This window comes from Nycticebus coucang, chromosome 16 (genome assembly GCF_027406575.1).
Source record: "Nycticebus coucang isolate mNycCou1 chromosome 16, mNycCou1.pri, whole genome shotgun sequence".
NCBI lineage: Eukaryota > Metazoa > Chordata > Mammalia > Primates > Lorisidae > Nycticebus > Nycticebus coucang.
In genome coordinates, this window is record NC_069795.1 from 53,286,463 (window position 1) to 53,310,754 (window position 24,292).

Genomic DNA, 24,292 nt, shown 5'->3' on the forward strand with positions numbered 1-24,292 from the left:
CTCTCTGGTATTGGACCATGAGACATCTCACGTGACACATGCTCCACGTGTGAGACTTTGACCAGCTCTTAGGCCATGCCTGGGCCACAGAATAATATTTATAGAACTTCTTCACCTCATTTTGGAAACCTTAGGGATATTTCTGCAACTTCATTACCACACTTCCCACACCTGAGATATGAAAAATTCTGTGAGGCTATGTGTGGTGGTATCTTTCGAAATGCACATTTGACTACAGGATAATTCTGCATGGGGCAGAGAGTACAGATACTTTTCTCCCACAGACCATCTGACCCTTTTTACATTTCCTCTTTAACCAGGAATTCTTTATTTATCATGGGATTTGATATAGAGAGTCAAGCCCTATCACCTTCTCTTGCTTCTTTAAAATACTGTTGTTTTTTTATAACTCAAATTCTTTAGATCTAGTATGAGTTGACACAAACAAATATCACTGACAAATCAAGTTCGTTTATGTTTTATAATATGATAGAACTTGACTTTCACCAAAATAAAATGAAACATAAACAAAGAACAGAGCCACCCAGTCCTGATTAGCAACCTGCATTGGAATAGGAAAAATGGATATCATGGGAAAGAGCCAACAAACAAACAACAACAGAAACCTATAGACTATGAAGGTCATGAATAGAGGGTCAGAATAAATTTATATTATGAAATTTTTTTTAAATAAATAAATAAATCTGGCTTAAAAGTATTTTAGATCAATCATGTAAATTCTCGTTCAACAAAGTCCTCCAAACCCTTCCGTTCTTAAACCTAATTGGGTCATCTACGTATCTTACATGTTTGTCCTTAGATTCTTTTAGGTATTTGAACTTAAGATATCCTGTGATGAAACTACAGTTAGAAGAAATAATGTGTAGGGAATTCGGTATGCAGAAGAATAACTATGAGTATATTTGCTTAATTATTCATATGGAATCAGAATTTCTAAATCAATTATTCTCAGCCATGGAATTTTGTATACCTTCCTAGTGGATATTTCAGAATCTCAGAGTTCAAGGTTAGAAATATATGCTGCATTGAAACACAGTTGGACTAAATGGAGGTACTTTACCATCACAATATTATCTTTTATTTCTTCAAACTTATCTTTTGAGAATTTCATAGGGTCAAAAAGTAATAACTGGAAATTATCTAATAATTAGAGATAGCCATAAATTATTTATAGCTATCTCTATTTATATCATCTATTTGTAATGGGAGTGCATGTCCAGTCTATGAAAATTAGATCAAATTAAGGAGGTGGTCAACCCTGGAGGTTCTACTATATTATAAATTTATAATCATGAGAACTGTGATTCTTTTAAAAATTATTTTCTAATATATCCTTTGCACTAATAAATAAATGTGGAGACTATGGAATATTACAATATAGATAAGGATGCTGATGTACACCCATACACACATCTGTATATGTTTGCATGTGTATGTATGTACATCCATATGTTTTTAAGTAGTAAGCATTAGATGACCTGAAGAAGTTTATGATTTTATTTATTTATTGTTTTTTTGCCTGCATACTGATTATTTTTTTATTTTATTAAATCTTATTCCAATGCAGGTTGCTAATCAGGATTGGGTGGCTCTGTTCTTTGCTTATGTTTCATTTTATTTTGCTGAAGGTCAAGTTATATCATATTGTAAAACATAACAACAGCAATCAAAGATGACTTTGTTTTATGGTACCATACCCCAGAATATCAGGCAACACCTTGGTGGCCAGTTGTTTAAATTGTAAAGGTTATATTATGAATAGGATGTTGACTTACTAACACTGAAAGAAGTTTATGATTTTAAGGTATCTGAACAACTAACTATATGTTAAAAATGATTCTGTAAGTCAGAGTAGCAGAAATGAATGGTCTGGTTTTGGTGGGAAGAGTAATACAGACACTCTAGATCTGGATGTAGAAAATGCTGTTTACTCTTTCTCTTTACTTTTGCTTTCATATTACTTTCTTAAACTAACGAGGGAAAAACACTGTTTTACTAATTAGCATAGAGCCAATTTGGCATGTGAGGGAAGTTCAAGTTTATACACTAAACCTAGACCAGGTTCCTTGCACACACACATTTATGTTAAATACAGTAGAACCTCTGTAAGTTGACCACCTCAGGGATGTAACAATCCAGTCAACATATGGGGGTGGTCAACATAAGAAACTTCCATTGAGTACATGTAATGCATGTCCAGTCTATGAAAATTAGGTCAACTTACGGAGGTGGTCAATGTAGGGAGGTGGTCAACTATGGAGGTACTACTGTATTATAAATTTATATTCATGAGAACTGTGAGTCTTTCAATGTATGGAATATAATATAAAGAATCATGTTTCTAATATATCCTCTGCACTAATAATTATATCTGGCACAAAATATGCATTAATAAATATTTGCTAAATAAGTACATAAATTTTGTTTGGAGACTGGAATATTATGACAATATAGGTAAGGAGGCAGATGTACAAAAACACATGAGGGGTTTGTGCATGCACAGATGCAGACGGGTTTGTGACTATCTAGTAGTTCACACATAATCTAGTGTTTTTGTCTTAAATATACAAGTCAAATATACAAAAGTTTTAAAATCATCATGTATACAATTTTAAAAATTTGATTCCTGTTCTTTAGATGTATAAATCGATGACACTTTGGTGTCATTACTCTTGGCCTTTTCTATGCATTTACAAAGTTCCATATGTTTAAGTACAACATAATATATTGTGCATAATATACCATATTTACAATTTTGAAGGAGTTTGGGTGGTGGTTTACATTAAGTGCTTCATGTTATTTACGTTGGCTTTCAACTTCCTTTTCCTTCAAAACTACATCCTACAGATCCATCATTGTACGTATAATGATGTGTACTTCATTAAAAGCAACATACAAGGGTATGCATTTACCACTCTGTATAGTCCTTCTTTAATACAGATACACATCAACTTTATTTTTCATATGGTAACATTGCAAACAATATAATAACAAATGTACTTTTATACAACTTCATGTTCATAAATTTCTCTAGGAAATATTGTGAGAAATAGAATTATTATTCTTAAGATACACCCATGTTAATTTTTAATTTTTAATTGTCAAATTGCCCTTCAAAGAGCCTACATCATTTTAGTTTTTCACTATGTAAGATTAACAGTTTCCCCCTCTTGCTAACCGTTATTTTAAAACACAGTTTAAATTAAACTCGTGACGGCATTGTGGATTAATGCAATTCAAATCCCTAATTAAATATTTGTGTAAATTATTTAAAACGCCTACTGACTATTTTTGAACTATTTTTTAATAATCTTTGTCCTATGTACCATTTTTTTTGAGAATTTGTAGTTTGTTACAAACTAAAAATCTTTTTCCTTCTATTATTTCTATTAATATTTGCACTGAGTTTGCATTTTTTTTAATTTTAAGCTTATTTGTGGTGACTTTAAAAATTAAATATTTACAGTTAAATGCAATTTATTTGCTTTTGTGAAAAAGAAAATTTGAAAATCCAAATTCCTCCATAGAATGCACAGGAAATGAATTAGTTTTTAATTTTTATTGACATGTAATAATTATACATATTACACAGTGAGATTTCAATATTTATATATAATTTGTAATTATCAATCAGGGTGATTTATCCATGGACTCCATGAAACATTTATTATATTTTGGTGTTGTGAACATTCAAACCTTCTCTGCTGGCTTTTTGAAAGTATAGCAAAACTTATAGGAGACCATATTCACTTTACAGTGCTACAGAATGACAAGACTCATTCCTCCTACTAGCAGTAATTTTGCATCACTTAACAAACATCTCATCATCCTCTCTTTCCCTGTCACCCTCTGTGGAGTACGCCAAGAGCCAGATGACCTCTGAGCAAGATGATTTGCAGCTGGGGAACGGACCCTCAGGCAATGCGTCTGCAGGTGCTCCTTGGGGAGAAAGATCCCGAGCCCATGGCCATCCTTAGGCACGTAGTCATTGTCTAACACTCCTCTCACCAGTCTTGTGCTATGTCAATAAAAGGCTACTGTGGAGGTTGCTCAGGGCCATCCTGCAAATAAGGTTAGCCCACCTCCTGCAAGCTTGTACTTCTAATCCATGTCACACCTGGTTCCTTTCTGCAGCGATGGAGTCCAGGGCCATGGGGGGCCACTAGAGGCTGCAACAACCCTCTTCAGCCTCCAGTACCCACAATTCTATTCTCTATTTCAGTGAACTAAAACAAAAATTATCAGCTTCCAATTGTGAGAGAGAACTGTGGTATTTATCTTTCAATGTGTGGCTTACTGCACTTAGAGTAAAGCTCTACAGGTTCATCCATATTTCTGTGAATTACAGAATTTTGTTTGTTTTTATGGATGGAATATTCCATTGTGTATGTACCATGTTTTCTTTATTCATTCATCTGTTGATGCACATTTGGGTTGATTCTGTATCTTAGCTATTTTGAATGGTTCTGCAACAAACGTGGGGGTACATACATCCATTGGATGTATGGATTTCCTTTCCTTTGGATAAATACCCAGAAGTGATGTATTAGTTCTACTGTTAGTTTTTTGACTCTGTATTGCTTTCCATAATGGACGCATTAGTTTATGTTCCCACCAACAGTGTACAGCAGTTCCCTTTTCTATGCATCTTTGCCAGCATTGATAAATGTTTGTCTTTTCAATATATTCTCCAATTATGCAAGTTGTAATAATTGCATGATTTTGATGATTGTTATTTGCTGTGCAGAAGCTTTTTAAAATAGTTTTTTGTCTATTTTTGTTACATGAACTTTTGAAGTCCTAGCCATGAAATTCTTGCCTAGACCACTGTCTTGAAACATTTTCCCTATGTTTTCATATACCAGTTTTATAGTTTAAGTTTTATGTCTAAGCCTTAAATCCGTCTTGAGCTGATATTTTTTATGTGGTGAGCAATAAAGGTCCATTATATTTTGTGTCCAGTTTTCCCGGCAATGTTGATTAAAAAAAAGTGTCCTTCCCCCAAAACATGACACTTTTGTAGAAAATCAGTTGACACTTTTGACACTTTTGTAGAAAATCAGATGGACACAAATATGTGGATTTAGGGGTTCCCTATTCTTTTCCATTATTTGTGTGTTTTTAAACCAGTACCAACTAGTTTTCATTACTATAGTTTTGCAATATATTTTGAAGTTAAGTAGTGTGATTCCACCAGCTTTTTCCTTTTTGTCCAGTATTATTGGCTATTTATTGTTTTGGGAGGGTTAGTATATATTTTAGATTTTTTTCTATTTCAATGAAGAATTGCATTGTATTTTGATAAATATTATATTAAATCTATAGATTCCTTTGGATAGTTTGGTCATTTTAACAATACTAATTTTTTCACCACGCAAGCATGAGATGTCTTTCCATTTGTTTGTTTTCTTCAATCTCTTTTATCGTGTTTTGTAGTTGTATGTAAAGGTCCTTTACCTTCTTGGTTAAATTTATTCCTACATATGCTATTTTAAATGAGATTGTTTCTTGATTCCTTTTTCAGATAGTTATTTCTTTTCAGAAACACCACTGACCTTTATGTGTTGATTTTCTTATGGTCCAACTTTACTGAGATTGTTTATCAATTCTGAGAGTTTTTTGGAGGAGTCTTTTGGTTTTTCTATATCTACAATCATGTAAACTGAAAAGAGAAACAATTTGATTTCCTTTTTTCCTATTTGGATGTCCTTTATTTCTTTCTATGCCTAAAACTTTTAGGACTTTGTTGAATAAGTGTGGTGAAAGTGAGCATCCTTATAATGCTCCAGTTCTTAAAGGCTTTCAGCTTTTTCCCATTTAGTATGATGTTAGGGTTTGATACATCTTATGTAGATTTTCTTATGTTAAGGTATGTCTCTTCTATGACTATTTTCTTAAGAGTTATTTTTATAATGAAAGGATGCTGAATTTTATAATGAAAGGATGTTGAATTTTATCAAATACTTTATCATCTCATGTATTGAGATGATAATATGGGTGGTTTTTGTCTTTCTGCTGATGTGTAGTATACATTTATTTGCATATTTTTCATCATATTTACATGCTTAGGATAAATAGTAGTTGATTATGGTGTATTATCTATTTGATATGTTGTTTGCTTATTTTTTAGTATTTGTTAAGGATTTTTTAAATCTATATTCATGTGTCTTGTCATCATATATTGATATCTGTACATCTGGTACAACTATAGCTTTTTCTAATTTTAGGGATTGGCTTTGTAGAGAAAGAATTCTTTTCTGTAGATACATCTATGATTTTATTTCATTAGACTTCTTTGACTTTCATTATGGGAGTGAGCAATAGTGCAGTCTCCATATGACTTTTTTTTACCTATATTCAACATCAGTAGTATCTGTGAGTTCCTCAGTGGTTTGGGCTGTCATTTTTAGCAGAGACTGTATTGATACTTTTCTGGTGATAGAGATTCCAGGCAGACAAGTTCTTGAGCCCTATGGTGGTGGCAGTGGCATACTAGCCATGCAGGTCCTTGAGGCCCCTGGTTGTGTGTGCAGTCACTGGTGATGGAAACAGTGAGCCAAGTGGTCCTCTTTCAGGGCCCTCTGCCAGTGTGTGTGGCACTGGTTGTGTCAGTAGGGGCAGCAGGCCATTGGGTCCCAAGGAAAAATGTAGTCTGGCAGAGATGGTCTCTCAAGTTGATGCAGCAGCTTGAGGCTTAGGGGTGAGACACTGCCTGCATTCTGTGTCTGGAGCACTGCAGGTGAAGGGACTTCAGGCAGCTCTCTATACCAGCATCAGGCCCTATGAGGGCAAAGAGCTGTCCTATGGATAGGATTATAGGAATCTGCGGTGGGAATGTGAGTACTATGAATCTCTTGCTTATTTTTCCTTCACAAATACCCTTTTGATTCTGCGCCAAGCCTAGCCAGGTCAGCTGCTTTTCTTCTCTCTCCTTCCATGTCTCAGGGACCTCCTGTCACTTCCTTGTTGAATTCCAGTATTTTTCTCTCAGAAGCTCCTTTGATGTGTGGTTTGTAAGAGACTGAGCACCAGGCTTATAGAAGCAGCCACTGGTTCTTGAGGGAGGTGCTGGGAGCAGGACAATCTCCCAGCGGCATGGAGATGTTTTGCAGCCCAGAGACAAGCCCTCAAGCAACTGCATGTGTTAATGAGATAAGATTGGTTGCTCGTTAGTAAGCAGGTGTTGGACTTTGACATTGTGGTGCAACAGGGTGGAAGTTGAGCCCTTGAGGAAAGAGCACATAGCCATCATTAAGCCATTAAACATGTAGTCCTTGTATGTGGGCCCCCCACACCTGCTGTATGTGGTTTCAATAAAAGGCCATGGCAGAGGATACTCAGGGATCCCCTGCACCTATGGGGAGTTCACCTCTTGCAAGCTTATACTTACAATCCATGTACCAGCTGGTTCCTGCATGCAGTGATGAGGTGCCAAAGCAGCACTGACAAGGGTGACAGGGTGACATAACGGCACTGATAGTGGTTGTCTTATTACTTCTTTGGTCCTGTTATGATGAAGGAGGGAGTGCTGGGTATCTCTAGTCAATCATCTTCATCTTGTTTCCTGAAATTTAAAATTTTAACTGTTTAATAAAAATAATCTTCATGTTTTATCTTTTATATCTTTATATAAAAGATGCATTCTTTATTCCAAAGTTAAAAACATGCTTTATATATTATTTAATGTATAAATATATGTATAATTTGAAATATTTTTGAATTACCAATTAAATATAAATTAAATAGGATATAAAGTATATAAATGTAAATATAAAATATAAATTATATGCATATATTTATAAATATGTACAAATTAATATATGCATTCTTTATATATTATGCACACATTTATTAATACATGTATACATTTTATTTATGTTACATATGTGTGTATACACACATAATTTATACACACACTCAAACACTTGAGACATAAATCCAGTAGAAATTTTTATTGTTATTCTATTATTTTGTCCTCATTGATGTATTTTATTTGATGATACTTTATTCATAATTTTTCTGTTTATGGCTGTAAGTTTTAATGGCTTTATTTTTATCTACTTAATCTGTTGTTACTTAGTCTAAACATTGAGGGCATAGACTGGTAAAATTAATTGAATCACCTCTATTATTTCTGCGTAACAAATTATATACATAGAATCAATATGTTCCTTGGTGACTGATAATACTTGAATTTAAATTGTCCCTGCTGGTTTTTACCTGTTTAATTTGTTAGTATTTGACCAGGGAAGTGGCAATTTTTAATTATCAATTTAACTTTTTTTAATAACTTTAGTCAATTAAATTTTCAATTCTAGCAATTTAAAAATTCATTAAATTTTTTGAGTTTTAATATTGTCATAAGATGTTTATATAACTAAATTTGGTTTTTAAATGAGTAGTATATTCATCATTATCTTCCTTTCCTAATTTCATAATATGCCATCTTTTGTTTCATTGTGGGTATTAAACAGTATTTTTGGAAGTTTATATTTTAAAACATTTCAAAGAACCAGAATTTGGTTTCATTTATCAGTCTAGTACATTTTTTTATTTTATTTTTTTTTTTGTAGAGACAGAGTCTCACTTTATGGCCCTCGGTAGAGTGCCATGGCATCACACAGCTCACAGCAACCTCCAACTCCTGGGCTTAAGCGATTCTCTTGCCTCAGCCTCCCGAGTAGCTGGGACTACAGGCGCCCACCACAACGCCCAGCTATTTTTTGGTTGCAGTTCAGCCGGGGCAGGGTTTGAACCCGCCACCCTCAGTATACGGGGGGGCGCCTTACCCATTGAGCCACAGGCACCACCCTATTTTTTTATTTTTCATTTCTGCTTAAATATTTTTCAGTAAAGAATGTATAAAATATTCACTCCATATAATTAACATGAATTATATTGAATTGTATTGAATTAACATGAACTGTAATATGTCAATATGATTTTATACTTTGGTGAACTTTTTTTGTTATATTTGTTGTTATATTGGTAGATAAATACTTCAGTCTAAAAAGTATCAAAGATGTTGCAAGTTTTTACAAATACTAATATTAATATATTCTGTCTTTATTATTTATCAAATATTAAATCTTTGAAGGCAGAAATTAAATATTTCAGCAGTAAGTTTTAGCACAATAACTGGGCATGCTAAATTCTTAATATATTTCTTGAATGAACCAAATGAATTATCTTAATGAAGAAATTATATAAATGTTAGTTAAAAGTTAGTTAAATGTTAGTTTCTTTGATAATTTATACAAATTGGCTTGTAACCACATCTTACATGTATTGGATTGGCCAAAACCTTTCTCTAAATCTCTGAGAATTGTCAGAGGCTTATTACTAACAGGATCAATTTCAGCTCTGGATATTTTGACTGATGAAATGTCTTTTTAATTAATTAATTCTTCATACTGGGGTATGGAATTTGATACATACTTATAAAATCTACCTAATTTTTTCTACTGTGAGAGAAATGTGTTAAAATAATTTTACTTTGTATCATTTGGTTTCTTTTTTGTAAAATACATTGCTAATTTGGTGCGCTGATATTAATAATTGTTATATTGCATTCAGAATTGTAACTTTTAGTATCATAAATAATTTTTTGTCTTGTGTAATCCTTTTCTATTTAATGTTTTTATTTTGTCTGATGTGTTTTTTCTTTTTTTTATTAAATCATAACTGTATACATTGATATGATCATGGGGCATCATACACTCACGTCATAGACCATTTGACACATTTTTATCACAGTGGTTAACATAGCCTTTCTGGCGTTATCTCAGTTACTGTGCCAAAACCTTTACATTCTATCTGATGTGATTTTTCTTACCACTAGAAGATTCCTCCACAAGGGTGGAAATCAGCTAGAGTAACTTTCTCAACTTTCTTCATTTTAGATTTTCTACCAGTTTATTATCATAAGGAACTTAAACCGTGGTATCATTGTGTGACCCCGTCTTTGTCTCTCAGAAGTAAGTCAGATTCAGTAATGTGTTTTTCTACCTCCAGATCTGTGTTTCCTAGAGTCAATCAGATCTGATTTTCAAAAACAACTCTCCCACTTTTAGATGTTTTTTACTACTCCAGTAATTGCTGAGCTTTCACTCCCCAAGGGCCCCTAATACCTTAAAATTGGAACCTATTATTTTTCTTACCTATACTGTTTTGATTTGCTCAACTTGTTTCCTTTCTCCATTTATCCCCCAAATTAAACTCAGCCCTTACTTCAGGGAGAATTTTTTGATATTTTGAAAACCCCGGCAGTATTCAACACTATCTGAAATAGTAAAGGTTTTTGTTTGTTTGCCTTTACTAACAACTTAGAATTCATGAAAACATATGCTAGATATGTCTGGTGTCTAGATATTTGCTTGATCAGGTTTCTCCCTATAGTTTTTGTTCTCCCCTTTTAGGGTTTTAGTTTAGTTTAATGAATTACATTTGCAAGTCTAAGAGTTTACGGCCCATAGGGATGATCCTGTTTGCTCTTATGCCTCCTACACCTGCAAACAAATACTCCTTTTGTGCTGGTCCTGCTTCTGGGAGTCTGGTCATGTAGCCCTGCTTCTTCTTATCTCAAGGTTCATGCCAATGCACGTTTGCTCTTGTTCAAACAAGATATTTTCTGTTGAATGTTTCTTTCATTGGCCAGGTGGATTTCTGTTTTTAAAGGAGGATTTTAGGAGAGATTTCAGAATTACTCAGTCAGGATAAGTTGATTACCTACACACACACAAAAAAAAAAAATGCTTTGGTTTTTTACACTCATCACAGACTTATAGTTGTATAAGATTTTTTTTTTTCATTCAAATAGACAGTGTTTGAGGATTTATTTCCTGTAATAATTTGTAAGATATATCCCCGGTATTTTTCTCTTTAAACAGCTCTGAGTCTTCACATTTTTTCATGCTTTTCAGATTGATGTTAGCTTCAATAATGAGTTACAGAAAATGAGTCACACCCAGCTGATGTTTATGGAGCCAAGATTTTGAGGATGTGTTCAGGAAAAGCCCAGCCCACAAAGCCGTCTTTTGTGGACAAGGCTTTCCACAGTAGAGGTTGAGAAATTTCACATTTCAAGAAAAAAAAAGGGGGCTGCTAGGAAAAAATGAAGGGGTGAAAGGGTGAGCAGTGAGGGAATTGATGGTATTCTTGTGAAGTTTTATTTGGTGCTCAGTGAATCTGCGTAAGATTGTTCTGAATGTTGAAAAAAATGGGATAAAGGAAGTAGTCAATGTTATGATCTTTTCAAGGGGGGGATAGAAAAGTGACCTGTCTTGTTACCAAAACTCAGCACTTGTCCCTAAGGCATCAGAATAACAAGGACAAGTGAATGAGGAAAAGGAAAGAGGAGGTTATTAATTTACCTCCAATGAGAATGGCAGACTCCAATCTTAAAGTACCATTGTCCCCACCATAAGCAGAAATACAGAGTTTTTAAAGGGAGAGCTTTTCGCTTTAAGGCATTGTTTAACTACGTACAGTAAAAGGTTCTGATCTATCCCCTCTCAGGAAGAAGAAAATCTCATGATATCTGCCCCAAAAGTTCCAGTTCATTGAGCCATCTCCTGTAGTAAAAAGAACAAAATACATTCCTCTGTCCCTCCTAACCTGAGACATGGATGCAGCCTTTTATTTCCCAACAGAGTGGGAGAGCTTTTAAAGGGGTAGAAATTATTTTTACCCTTTCTCTGCTCCTTCCCTGGACTGCATTATGAAGATAAACTTTTATAGCATTTAAAAGTTTATTTAAACTACAGTCCTAAGGTTGTAATTGACATGAATTTATTTTATATGGGTTGTATATGTTAAAGGGTTTATTTATTTATTTATTTGGAAAGAAGGAAATAAATACTTTACTCCAAAATACATTTCCTTGACATGTTTTGAGATGGCTGCAGGCAAACAAGGATAATGCTGTGAAGCTGTCTAAGCAGAGAGGCTGAGAGAGAAATTTGCATCTGTAGAGAATATCTGTTAAATGAAGCCAGGCGGTGCCTGTTTGATCTGGGACAGGTTTGCTGAGAGTCTGACATTGTTAAAGATCTGAATGAAAACATTTCCCTGAGAGCTGTTACTGGTGAGGTGAGGCTTATGTGTATAACCAGACCCTTTTTCCAGCCAGACTTACCTTCTCCCTCCCATACACAATCCACTAAAAAAAAAAAAAAAAAAAAAATCCCCCCATTTAGCCATTTTCTAACTAGTTCATTTCTTAAAAGAAGATGTCTGTACCTTATTGGAGAAAGGATGGCTGTGTTTGTGTGATTGAATTCTCAGGCTTGGTTTCCCATTTTGGCATAATGAATTTTGGGGGATCCTGAGATTTGTATTTTTCCTTTACATTGTTCTGTGATTAGAGTCACTTTTCTTATACTAGTTCTTTATTTACTTCATCTCCAACTAAGTGTAGAATCTTTGCAATCCATTATGATTTGTTATTTTAATCATCATTGACAGCAATTTTTGAATCATTTATGTTTCATCATTTTAAAGCAAATGAAAGCAACTTAGTTACGACCAAGCTTTAGTTCATTAAAATGATAGGAAGTTAACTAGTTTCTTAAAAGGCTAGAAAACAAGGCTTAGAAGATATGTGACCAGGGGCTAAGTCCAAAATGCTGCAGATTGCTCTGTGAAGACCTTTCTGCCATTGCACTGGAAGGAGTTATTTTAGATTGCTCTCTAATAGTACTCATATTGGTACTGAAGCATCCCCTAGAAAAAGTGTCATTGATGGAAGCAGTTTTGTTACTCATTGTCTAAATGGATCTTCATGGTCTTTTGATTCAAATTTGAGAGTGGACTATCTGATTGAGGAACCTAAAATATATGCTTATTTCGTAGCTATAAAAGTAACAGAAAAATTCAATTCTTACATATTTAGCTTAATGACGATTATTGCTTCATGAGTCAAGAATTTTCTCAACAATTTAAAAGCATTCATTTATTGAAATGCAAGAAGAATAAAGAATGTCACTATAATTACTACCATCATTTGCCTCTCTGTACTGTAATTCTTTAAAATTAACGTCCATATGGTCATTGCATGTGTAATACTTAATATACACTGATGACATTTGTTATCTCACGTTATCTTGTATCTCTTCTAATTGCAGAATTCAAATGTGACTTGAGTATTAAATTTTTAATACACTTTTTCTTTTCCTAAAATGTGTATGCATTTTGGGGGCACCCTCAGTCAATGGATGTGTGTGTGTGTGTGTGTGTGTGTGTGTGTATACTGTAGAGAGGTTAGACATTTTTCTTCTAAGGGTTTAAGTCTGCTGGAATGAATTGACAATGAATATGTTGATAGCAGGAAAGATAACGTAAATTTATATAGTCTACAGATATAATTGTCCCCCACAAAGGAAATCTTTTCCAAGCTATTTCTGTATCTTCAACCCTTTTGAAAACCCATTTCAAAATATGCCAAAGAAAATGTATTTTGGGTTAACATACATGGATTTCTTTCAGCTCCTCCATTTGAAACTTTGTTTTCACAATTTTACATATTAAAATAGTTTGGTAACTCGAAAAAAATAACCAATGCTTTTAATTGTGTCTTATTACAAAATAGAATTGACTCTTACTGAACTTAAGGAAATAACTATAAGAATATTAACTTAAGGAAATAACTATAAGAATATTAACAGAGTTTCCAAATTCTGGAAAAATCTAATAGAGGGAAAGATAAATGTTTCAATTTTGCTAATAAAAATATGCTTGACAAAATTTCTGTAAAACTATAAATAGTTTTAAAAAATAAATCTTTAAAAACTTTGGAAAACAAAATGTAAAAAGGAATCAGCAATATTTCAAACAAAAAGGTCATACAAATTATTTCAATCCAGTCTATTTAATTTTTGATTGCTTAGTATTGGGTAGATAGATTTATCAACTTTTCAGTTTCTTTATTAAAGTTCTAGAAGTTCTTACTCAGTTCAATAATATGGTTTTGAAGTTATCTGAAACCTGTATTCAAGAGTACTTCTCAGGGTCCTGTTCAAAAACTTCCTTGAGAAAGAAGAAGATTTCAGACTTCAGCTGATTGCAAAGCACCTTTAAAAAGAACATCAAAATGAAGCCACTGTGAACAACAAGACTTAAAAAAGCCATAGTTAAAGATCTGATGGTAGTTCATTGTCAATCACAACTGACAAAAAAAATTTTGTTATTTTTGTGAGAAATAATGTTATAATACAACAACCATAAATTATAACTGGTGACATACTAGATTTTTAGTAATCCCATTAAATTTTGGGATACTCATGTCAATAACCTACTATAAATACAACTTGAAGAAGATTAGTATCACTTAAAATGCTTCTCATATAATTTAACATATTAAATAACCCTAGTTGGTTTTACATCTTTATTTTTGACTTTTAGGGGTCTATTCTGGAAATCAAAAAGTTCATTTGACGTCAAAAAAACATACCCAGAATCTGATTTTTGCAAATTTTATCAAATTTCAAAGGTTTGAAACACTTGATAAAATAGGATCACAGGTCTGTCAAACAATAATCATTCACAGTGTTTATTTAAATATATTAAAAGCAAATACAAGAAGTTATATATGTGTAAGAAAACCTTAAATCTTTAACTTAGTTTTTCTAAGTAATCAAAAAGCTTAATAAAGACAACTGAGGTACACATAAAAGGTTTCTCTCACTTCTCCATTTTTATTTTTGCAGTTTACTCCAAAAGTGAAAAATATCTTTTATTTTCTCTTTTCAATAATATATGAAAATACTGTTTAAGCGAGAAGAGTATCAGTGTACTTTTGATATTAAGGCTCAATTGAAAAACCCTTATAATAAGTTTAGTAAATTTTAGTAGGTTTAGTCACACAAGAGTTTTTTCCATTCTTTCTTTCCCCAACTTTCTTTTTTTTCCCCCAACTTTCTTCTACCTAAAAAAAATTCATTTTCTCAAAGTACATCTTTATATATTAAAATAACTTAATTTTCTTACTTAACTTACTTAGTTGTTATTATTAATAACAATAATACTAATTTTAATTAACCATATAACCATATTAATAAAAAATTTTAACACTCAGTATCCTTTATTTCTAGTAAAAGTTTATGATGTAAGTAATTTTGTACTGTCATGTACCAATATATTTGATATATATGCAAATATTCATATTTTATAAATGAATAGATTTCTTTACAGAACATCTTTCCCAGTATAGAACAGGATATAAATTTGCTAAGAAATCCAAACATATTTTGTCTTTCTATACAATTTAAGAAGCAAAGTAAATAAACTTAAGCCTATGTTCATCAATTATTTCAGTATTTTACCTTATTTGAAAATGATCTAAATATTCAATGAATATCCATCACTTAATTTAAAGTGACAACAAGATATCAAAAACATAAACTTGTTTCTCACTTTTTTTTTTAAAACACCACCATTAAACTAATTTTATTTACCAAAAATTTACATGGGACATGAACTTGAAAAGGATTTGAGTTATTTTTCTGTAATTTTAGCATTTTGAGTGTTTAAGTATTTAATTTGTTAGCGCTCATCTTTCAAATAGTGAAGTTTCATCAAGAGATTTTATGCCATGTAGACATAGCATGCACTGTATAAGTACAAATCTATAAATACAAACATAGAGATAGACAAAAAGATCTTAAATCTTTTTCCAAAAGACAGTTATCAAGTCCAGGAGAAGGCAGGGTAGGAGGTTGACATCTCGATGGCACAGGAAGAGAATGAGTTTTTCCAAGGAATTTGGGGCATCTTAGAGGAGGTACAGAAGCAGATTTAAAATGGATGCCTAGATAATATAAAATCATAAAAAGTCTTTATAGGATTTTACCAGCGTATCTACAGGTAAGCCTAGGAGAAAATTTAAAATAAACAGGTGAATGTCAGCTGGGTCTGATCCAGTAAAACATCTGTGATTTCTCTTCCTGAATGTGCAAAGACACAAAGAGAAAAGAAAGAATGTTCCTTCTGTACTGAAAACTATTTATGGCAATGATTGTTAGTTACCCTTAAAAACTGAGTTCTCGCCAGTGACTTGTCAGCTATTATATCCCCACTGGTTATGTGTTCTCTCATAGTATAACGTGAGCCAAAGAGTTCAGGGAGCTTAGGGCAAAAGAGTGGGGCTTCCAAGCCAAGGAGAACGCATCTAAGACTCTTAGGTATCTGTGAAGAAGACAGAGGACTCCAAAAAGGAGTCAGTGGCACCGTTTCTCCATTCTCCAAAGGCTCTCACGGGCACTACAGAAGTTTCCTTTAGCTCTCTTCATGTGGCATCAAAGGTGGTAAAAGGAAACGGGGAAGAACTTAATGGAAAAGTTTTTCAAGAGCCAATTTAGGAGTTTTTCACAAAGGCCAATACATTTTACATTATCCTTAGCAAAAACCATGCCCACAAGAAAAGAAACAAACAGAGGAACTGAACATATACTTAACAGGGGTTTCCAGTGATTGAAAAAGAATTCCATGCCAGAAGCAGAATCCAAAAGAGAAAAATAGAGAACCTTTAAGAAATTATAGCCTGAATATTAGTTTTTAATTAAGCCAACTTTATTTTTTTTTTTTTATTGTTGGGGATTCATTGAGGGTACAATAAGCCAGGTTACACTGATTGCAATTGTTAGGTAAAGTCCCTCTTGCAATCATGTCTTGCCCCCATAAAGTGTGACACACACCAAGGCCACACCCACCTCCCTCCTTCCCTCTTTCTGTTTTCCCCCCCATAACCATAATTGTCATTAATTGTCCTCATATCAAAATTGAGTACATAGGATTCATGCTTCTCCATTCTTGTGATGCTTTACTAAGAATAATGTCTTCCACGTACATCCAGGTTAATACGAAGGATGTAAAGTCTCCATTTTTTTAATGGCTGAATAGTATTCCATGGTATACATATACCACAGCTTATTAATCCATTCCTGGGTTGGTGGGCATTTAGGCTGTTTCCACATTTTGGCGATTGTAAATTGAGCTGCAATAAACAGTCTAGTACAAGTGTCCTTATGATAAAAGGATTTCTTTCTTTCTGGGTAGATGCCCAGTAATGGGATTGCAGGATCAAATGGGAGGTCTAGCTTGAGTGCTTTGAGGTTTCTCCATACTTCCTTCCAGAAAGGTTGTACTAGTTTGCAGTCCCACCAGCAGTGTAAAAGTGTTCCCTTCTCTCCACATCCACGCCAGCATCTGCAGTTTTGAGATTTTGTGATGTGGGCCATTCTCACTGGGGTTAGATGATATCTCAGGGTTGTTTTGATTTGCATTTCTCTACTATATAGAGATGATGAACATTTTTTCATGTGTTTGTTAGCCATTCGTCTGTCGTCTTTAGAGAAAGTTCTATTCAAGGCTCTTCCCCATTGATATATGGGATTGTTGGCTTTTCTCATGTGGATTAATTTGAGTTCTCTATAGATCCTAGTTATCAAGCTTTTGTCTGATTGAAAATATGCAAATATCCTTTCCCATTGTGTAGGTTGTCTCTTTGCTTTGGTTATTGTCTTCTTAGCTGTACAGAAGCTTTTCAGTTTAATGAAGTCCCATTTGTTTATTTTTGTTGTTGTTGCAATTGCCATGGCAGTCTTCTTCATGAAGTCTTTCCCCAGGCCAATATCTTCCAGTGTTTTTCCTATGCTTTCTTGGAGGATTTTTATTGTTTCATGCCTTAAGTTTAAGTCCTTGATCCATCTTGAATCAATTTTTGTGAGTGGGGAAAGGTGTGGGTCCAGTTTCAGTCTTTTACATGTAGACATCCAGTTCTCCCAACACCATTTATTGAATAGGGAGTCTTTCCCCCAAGGTAAGTTCTTGTTTGGTTTATCAAAGATTAGGTGGTTGTAAAATGTTAGTTTCATTTCTTGGTTTTCAATTTGATTCCAAGTGTCTGTATCTCTGTTTTTGTGCCAGTACCATGCTGTCTTGAGCACTATGGCTTTGTAGTACACACTAAAATCTGGTATGCTGATGCCCCCAGCTTTATTTTTGTTACAGAGAACTGCCTAGCTATACGGGTTTTTTTCTGGTTCCATACAAAATGCAGAATCATTTTTTCCAAATCTTGAAAGTACGATGTTATTTTGATAGGAATGGCATTGAATAGGTAGATTGCTTTGGGAAGTATAGACATTTTAACAATGTTGATTCTTCCCATCCATGAGCATGGTATGTTCTTCCATTTGTTAATATCCTCTGCTATTTCCTTTCTGAGGATTTCATAGTTTTCTTTATAGAGGTCCTTCACCTCCTTTGTTAGGTATACTCCTAGGTATTTCATTTTCTTTGAAACTATGGTGAAGGGAGTTGTGTCCTTAATTAGCTTCTCATCTTGACTGTTATTGGTGTACACAAAGGCTACTGACTTGTGGACATTGATTTTATATCCTGAAACATTACTGTATTTTTTGATGACTTCTAGGAGTCTTGTGGTTGAGTCTTTGGGGTTCTCTAAGTATAAGATCATGTCATCAGCAAAGAGGGAGAGTTTGACCTCCTCTGCTCCCATTTGGATTCCCTTTATTTCCTTGTCTTGCCTAATTGTATTGGCTAGAACTTCCAGCACTATGTTGAATAGTAAAGGTGACAGAGGACAACCTTGTCTGGTTCCAGTTCTAAGAGGAAAAGCTTTCAGTTTTACTCCATTCAGTAAAATATTGGCTGTGGGTTTGTCATAGATAGCTTCAATCAGTTTTAGAAATGTGCCACCTATGCCTATACTCTTCAGTGTTCTAATTAGAAAAGGATGCTGGATGTTATCAAATGCTTTTTCTGCATCTATTGAGAGGATCATGTGATCTTTATTTTTGCCTCTGTTAATATGGTGGATAATGTTTATAGACTTGCATATGTTAAACCAGCCTTGCATCCCTGGGATGAAGCCTACTTGATCATGATGAATGACTTTTTTGATGATAAGCTGTAATCTATTGGCTAGAATTTTGTTCAGAATTTTTGCGTCTATATTCATGAGTGAGATTGGTCTGAAATTCTCCTTTTTGTTTGGGTCTTTTCCTGGTTTTGGTATCAGGGTGATGTTTGCTTCATAGAATGTGTTGGGGAAGATTCCTTCTTCCTCAGTTTTTTGGAATAATTTCTGCAGTACAGGAATAAGCTCTTCCTTGAAGGTTTGATAGAATTCTGGAATGAAGCCATCTGGACCAGGGCATTTTTTGGTTGGAAGATTTTTTATTCTTTCTTTGATCTCAGTGCTTGAAATTGTCTGTTCAGGAGCTCTATTTCTTCCTGGCTGAATCTAGGGAGAGGGTGTGATTCCAAATATTGATCCATTTCTTTCACATTGTCAAATTTCTGGGCATAGAGTTTCTGGTAGTATTCAGAGATGATCTCTTGTATCCCTGTGGGATCAGTTGTTATTTCCCCTTTATCATTTCTGATTGAGGTTACTAGGGATTTTACTTTTCTATTCCTCGTTAGTCTGGCCAATGGTGTATCTATTTTTTTTTTTTTTCAAAAAACCAACTCCTTGTTTCATTAATTTTCTCAATGATTCTTTTGTTTTCAATTTTATTGATCTCTGATTTGATTTTGGATATTTCTTTTCTTCTACTGAGTTTAGGCTTAGATTGTTCTTCTTTTTCCAATTCCATAAGATCTCTTGTGAGATTGTTGATGTGCTCTCTTTCTGTTTTTCGAATGTAGGCATCTAAAGCAATGAATTTTCCTCTCAAAACTGCTTTTGCAGTATCCCACAGGTTTTGGTAGCTTGTGTCTTCATTGTTGTTATGCTCAAGGAAGTTAATGATTTCCTGTTTTATTTCTTCCTGCACCTATCTGTTATTCAACAGAAGATTGTTTAATTTCCATGCCTTTGGGTGGGGTCGAGCATTTTTGTTAGAGTTGAGTTCCACCTTTAGTGCCTTATGGTCTGAGAAGATACAAGGTAAAATTTCAATTCTTTTGATTCTGTTGATATTTGTTTTGTGTCCCAGGATATGATCAATTTTGGAGAATGTTCCATGGGGTGATGAGAAGAATGTATATTCTTTATCTTTGGGATGGAGTGTTCTATATGCGTCTATCAAGCACAGTTATTCTAGGGTCTCATTTAAATCTCTTATATCTTTGTTTAATTTCTGTTTAGAGGATCTGTCCAGCTCTGTAAGAGGAGTGTTAAGGTCCCCTGTTATTATGGTATTATCAGATATCATATTGCTCAGACTGAGTAAGGTCTGTTTCAAAAATCTGGGAGCATTTAAATTGGGTGCATAAATATTTAGAATTGAAATGTCTTCTTGCTGTAGTTTTCCCTTGACCAATATAAAGTGACCATCTTTGTCTTTTTTGACTTTAGTTGCTTTAAATCCACATGTATCTGAAAATAAGATTGCAACTCCTCTTTTCTTCTGAATTCCATTTGCCTGAAAAATTGTCTTCCAAACCTTGACTCGGAGCTTTAATTTGTCTTTTGAAGCCAGGTGTGTTTCTTGCAGACAGCAAATGGATGGCTTGTGTTTTTTAATCCAGTCAACCAATCTATGTCTCTTCAGTGGGGAATTCAAGCCATTAACATTTATTGAGATAATTGATAAATGTGGTAGTATTCTATTCGTCTTATTTTGTGAGAGTCCATTGCTTAGTTTTATCTTTTGCAACAGTGTGGAGGTTAGGTTCTGTCCTTTAATTTCTGAGTTCTTACTTTGCTGCTGATCCATTGTGGTGGTCAGTGTGCAGAACAGGTTGAAGTATTTCCTGTAGAGCTGGTCTTGTTGTGGTGAATTTCCTCAATGTTTGTATATCCATAAATGATTTGATTTCTCCATCAATTTTTAAGCTTAGCTTAGCAGGGTACAGAATTCTGGGCTGAAAATTGTTCTGTTTAAGTAGATTAAAGGTAGATGACCATTGTCTTCTTGCTTGGAAAGTTTCATTAGAGAAGTCTGCGGTCACTCTGATGGATTTGCCCCTGTAGGTCAACTGGCGCTTACTCCTGGCAGCTTGCAGAATCTTTTCTTTTGTCTTGACTTTGGACAGGTTCATCACAATGTGTCTTGGAGAAGCTCGGTTAGAGTTGAGGCGACCTGGGGTCCGATATCCCTCTGAAAGCAGTGTGTCAGAATCTTTGGTGATATTTGGGAAATTTTCTTTTATAATATTCTCTAGTATGGCTTCCATTCCTCTGGGACATTCTTCTTCCCCTTCTGGAATTCCTATAACTCGTATGTTGGAACGCTTCATAAAGTCCCATAATTCTGACAGTGAACGTTCTGCTTTCTCTCTCTTCTTTTCTGCCTCATTTACTATCTGAGTTATCTCAAAAACTTTGTCTTCTACGTCTGAAATTCTTTCTTCTGCATGGTCTAACCTGTTGCTGATACTTTCCATTGCGTCTTTAATTTCCCTGATTGACTGTTTCATTTCCTTCAGCTCTGCTATATCCTTTTTATATTCTTCATATCATTCATCTCTTATTTGATTCTGTTTTTGAATTTCCTTTTGGTTAATTTCCTCTTTATTAGCAGTTTCCTTCATTATTTCCATCATTTCTTTCATTGTTTTCAACATGTGTATTCTGAATTCCCTTTCTGTCATTCCTAACATTTCTGTATAGGTGGAATCGTCTGCAGTAGCTACCTCATGGTCCCTTGGCGGGGTTGTTCTGGACTGGTTCTTCATGTTGCCTGGAGTTTTCTGCTGATTCTTCCTCATGAGTGATTTCTTTTATCTGTTTCCTTGCCCTAATTTTCCTTTCACTTCCTCTTGCTCTTTAAGTTCTCGTGCCTGTGGACTAAGGCTTACAGGACCAGAAAGGTGAGAAGGTTGAAGAGCAAAAAAGGGATGAAAGAAAGGAGGACCGAGTGATAAGAAAAAAAAAAGAAAAATAGTGAAAGGAGAGGGGGTCAAAAGGAATATTGACAAAAAAAAGAGAGGCACAGAAAGAGGGAGACAGAGCAATATAGGTGTACAGTAGGGTACTTTGATGCAACCTTAAAAAAAAAACCACCTTCTGGGTGTGCCCAGTTGGGTGGTTCCCTTGAGGTCAGCAGCTCTTTGCTAACCTGATAAGACACAGTACCCCACCTCCACCAAGTAGAGAGGAAAGACAAAAATGCTATAAATCAAACCAAAACAAGCAAACAGAAAACTTTATGGGATAAAATTGGCTGGAAAAACCAAATAATAGGGGTAGAAACACTAACAAAAATGAAGTTCTAATTATTGAAATAGGCAGCAATGGGAAATTATAATTAAACTAGAAAAATTGAGAAAGAAAAAGGATCTGTATGGAAAAGGTTGAACTTAAAAAACAAAACAATAATCAACAACATCAAAATAAACAAAAAAACAACCAAACAAACAAACAAAAAAAAAGCACAACCAAAAACAAAGCAGTATGTATATGTTATTGAATATTGTCTGGGCAACATGTGGTCTTCTGGGGTATGAGATGTTAATTACAGTTCTGATACGACTGGAGGCCGCTAGTTTCTCAGACCCCAGCAGGTAGACACCCTAAATCTCTCTTCAGCCCACTTAAAAGGCACTTTGAACTTGTTCACTTGCTGAGCAGAAGCTTTCCCAGGGAAGTGCTTGTCTCTGGAATCACTGCTGAAGTGGCTATCCACTTACCCTGTGTGCCAAAACTGGTCTCTCTCTGCCCCCGAGGGTTAGGGCTGCAAGGCAGCTCAGACCCCGCCCTTAAGCTACTTGGTCGCTGGGTTACCAGCTCCCACCCAATTCTAGCTCTGCGACCCTGAGGGCGGAGCTTGCCGGGGCAGATTGCTCACAATGTCTGCCTGTGACCCAGAGCCAAACACTATTAGCTCTGTCTGGCTCAGCGGCTCAGACTGGGGCCCTAGACAATGGCCAAATTTCTCCACACTCCTGCTCAGGCTCTCCCCAAGGCAATTCAGCTGAGTGCCAAGTCCAAAGACATCAAAAGAGTTCACAGGTAAGGCCTTTCTGGTTTGCAGTCTCGCTGCTACTGAACTTACAGTTGCGGGCGGGTTTAGACGGATTGAACACACGCGACCACTTGTCGGTTTTCCACTGTTTTAGTCCTCCTCTTGGGGTCCAGAAGTCTCTCGCTGACTCCCTGTATCCTCTCAGTGGTGATGATAGGCAGATCCTACCAGCCAGAGATGCCTGGAGTCCTATCTCCCCAGACTCACGGTGCCCAGATGCAAGGAAGCTGTTACTCGGCTGCCATCTTGCTCCAATTAAGCCAACTTTTTACCACAGAGCTCTTTAGAAACTCTATTAATATCTTATTATAAGGTTTTATCTAGGCAAACAGCAGACATTTCCATTTTCTGCTTTTTTTCCTTTCCTTAAATTTGCATTTTACCAGGGATGATTTCTCAGGTAAGTCTTGGGAGAGAACTTACATCTCAAAAGGTGTGGAAACATATAAGATGTTAGAAGTCCAGGGTAATTATTAATCAGATTCCGTTTTGAGAACAAAGTTCCTTTTAGCTCAAATGAGAACAGAGAAAGCACACAAATATAACCAAAAAAAAAAAAAAAAGTTTTTATCATTCTCTGAATATAAAACAAAATTTTAAACTAAACTAAAAGTATATTTAACAAATGCAGGATAAAACTAATATACACTCTCTGGCTTTAGCCAAGGTCTCCAGAGAGGGAGTAATAAGACATAGCTATGCTAAAATTTAGGCCATTCTTACAGCTAAGCTAAAAAAAAAAAAAGCTTCACTATGGGGTGTATTCTTGGGGTTCTAAATCTTTTGGTTGGCCAGCTATACAAGAAAGCCTGATAGGACATATGATATGGTCCTGATAAATGGAAAATCAAAAGGAAGGAAGAGTCAATAAAACAAGACAGAAAAACAAAGTCCTTTGGTGGGGGGAGGGTCACTAATGAAAGTCAAAGTCATATAAATAGTTTCCAAAATACACCTATTTCAACAGGTGGCATTCTAAAAAGGGTGCATGCTGTCACTTTCAACATCTAAAGGTTTTCCCAAAGGTACTAAAGCAAAGACATCCTGCGAGGTGAGGAGAGTGGGGCTTCATGAAATCGACAACAGAAGAAGTAACAGGAGAAAAGCTACACAAATTCATTAACACGGACACAGCAGCCCCACAAGACTGAAGATTACACAAGAGACACATTAGTCAAGAGTTTACATCAAATAGAAAAAACACAGTCTTGGAGCTTGTCTATAGGTCATGGGAGGAAGGGAGGAGAGACAGGGCAAGCCAGAAAGGGTTGAGGGTAGTCTTTGATAAAATTTTTCTCTTAGATCTTCAAAAGTGTCAAACTTTAATCTCTTTATTC

The 24,292-nt window shown here is 34.8% G+C and overlaps 1 long non-coding RNA gene across 2 annotated transcripts; it reads right to left on the reverse strand.

Annotated features, from left to right (window-relative positions):
• Positions 1-2,936: 2,936 nt before the first annotated feature.
• On the reverse strand, positions 2,937-23,358 carry LOC128568159 (uncharacterized). 2 transcript variants are annotated; one of them, XR_008375000.1, is made up of 4 exons: positions 22,986-23,358; positions 10,530-10,686; positions 7,412-7,585; positions 2,937-7,246 (listed from the first exon to the last, which is right to left on the reverse strand). It is a non-coding gene; the product is annotated as an uncharacterized LOC128568159 (long non-coding RNA). The 2 variants fall into 2 exon arrangements; XR_008375001.1 differs by lacking the exon at positions 22,986-23,358 and adding an exon at positions 13,969-14,069.
• Between the last annotated feature and the right edge of the window lie 934 nt (positions 23,359-24,292).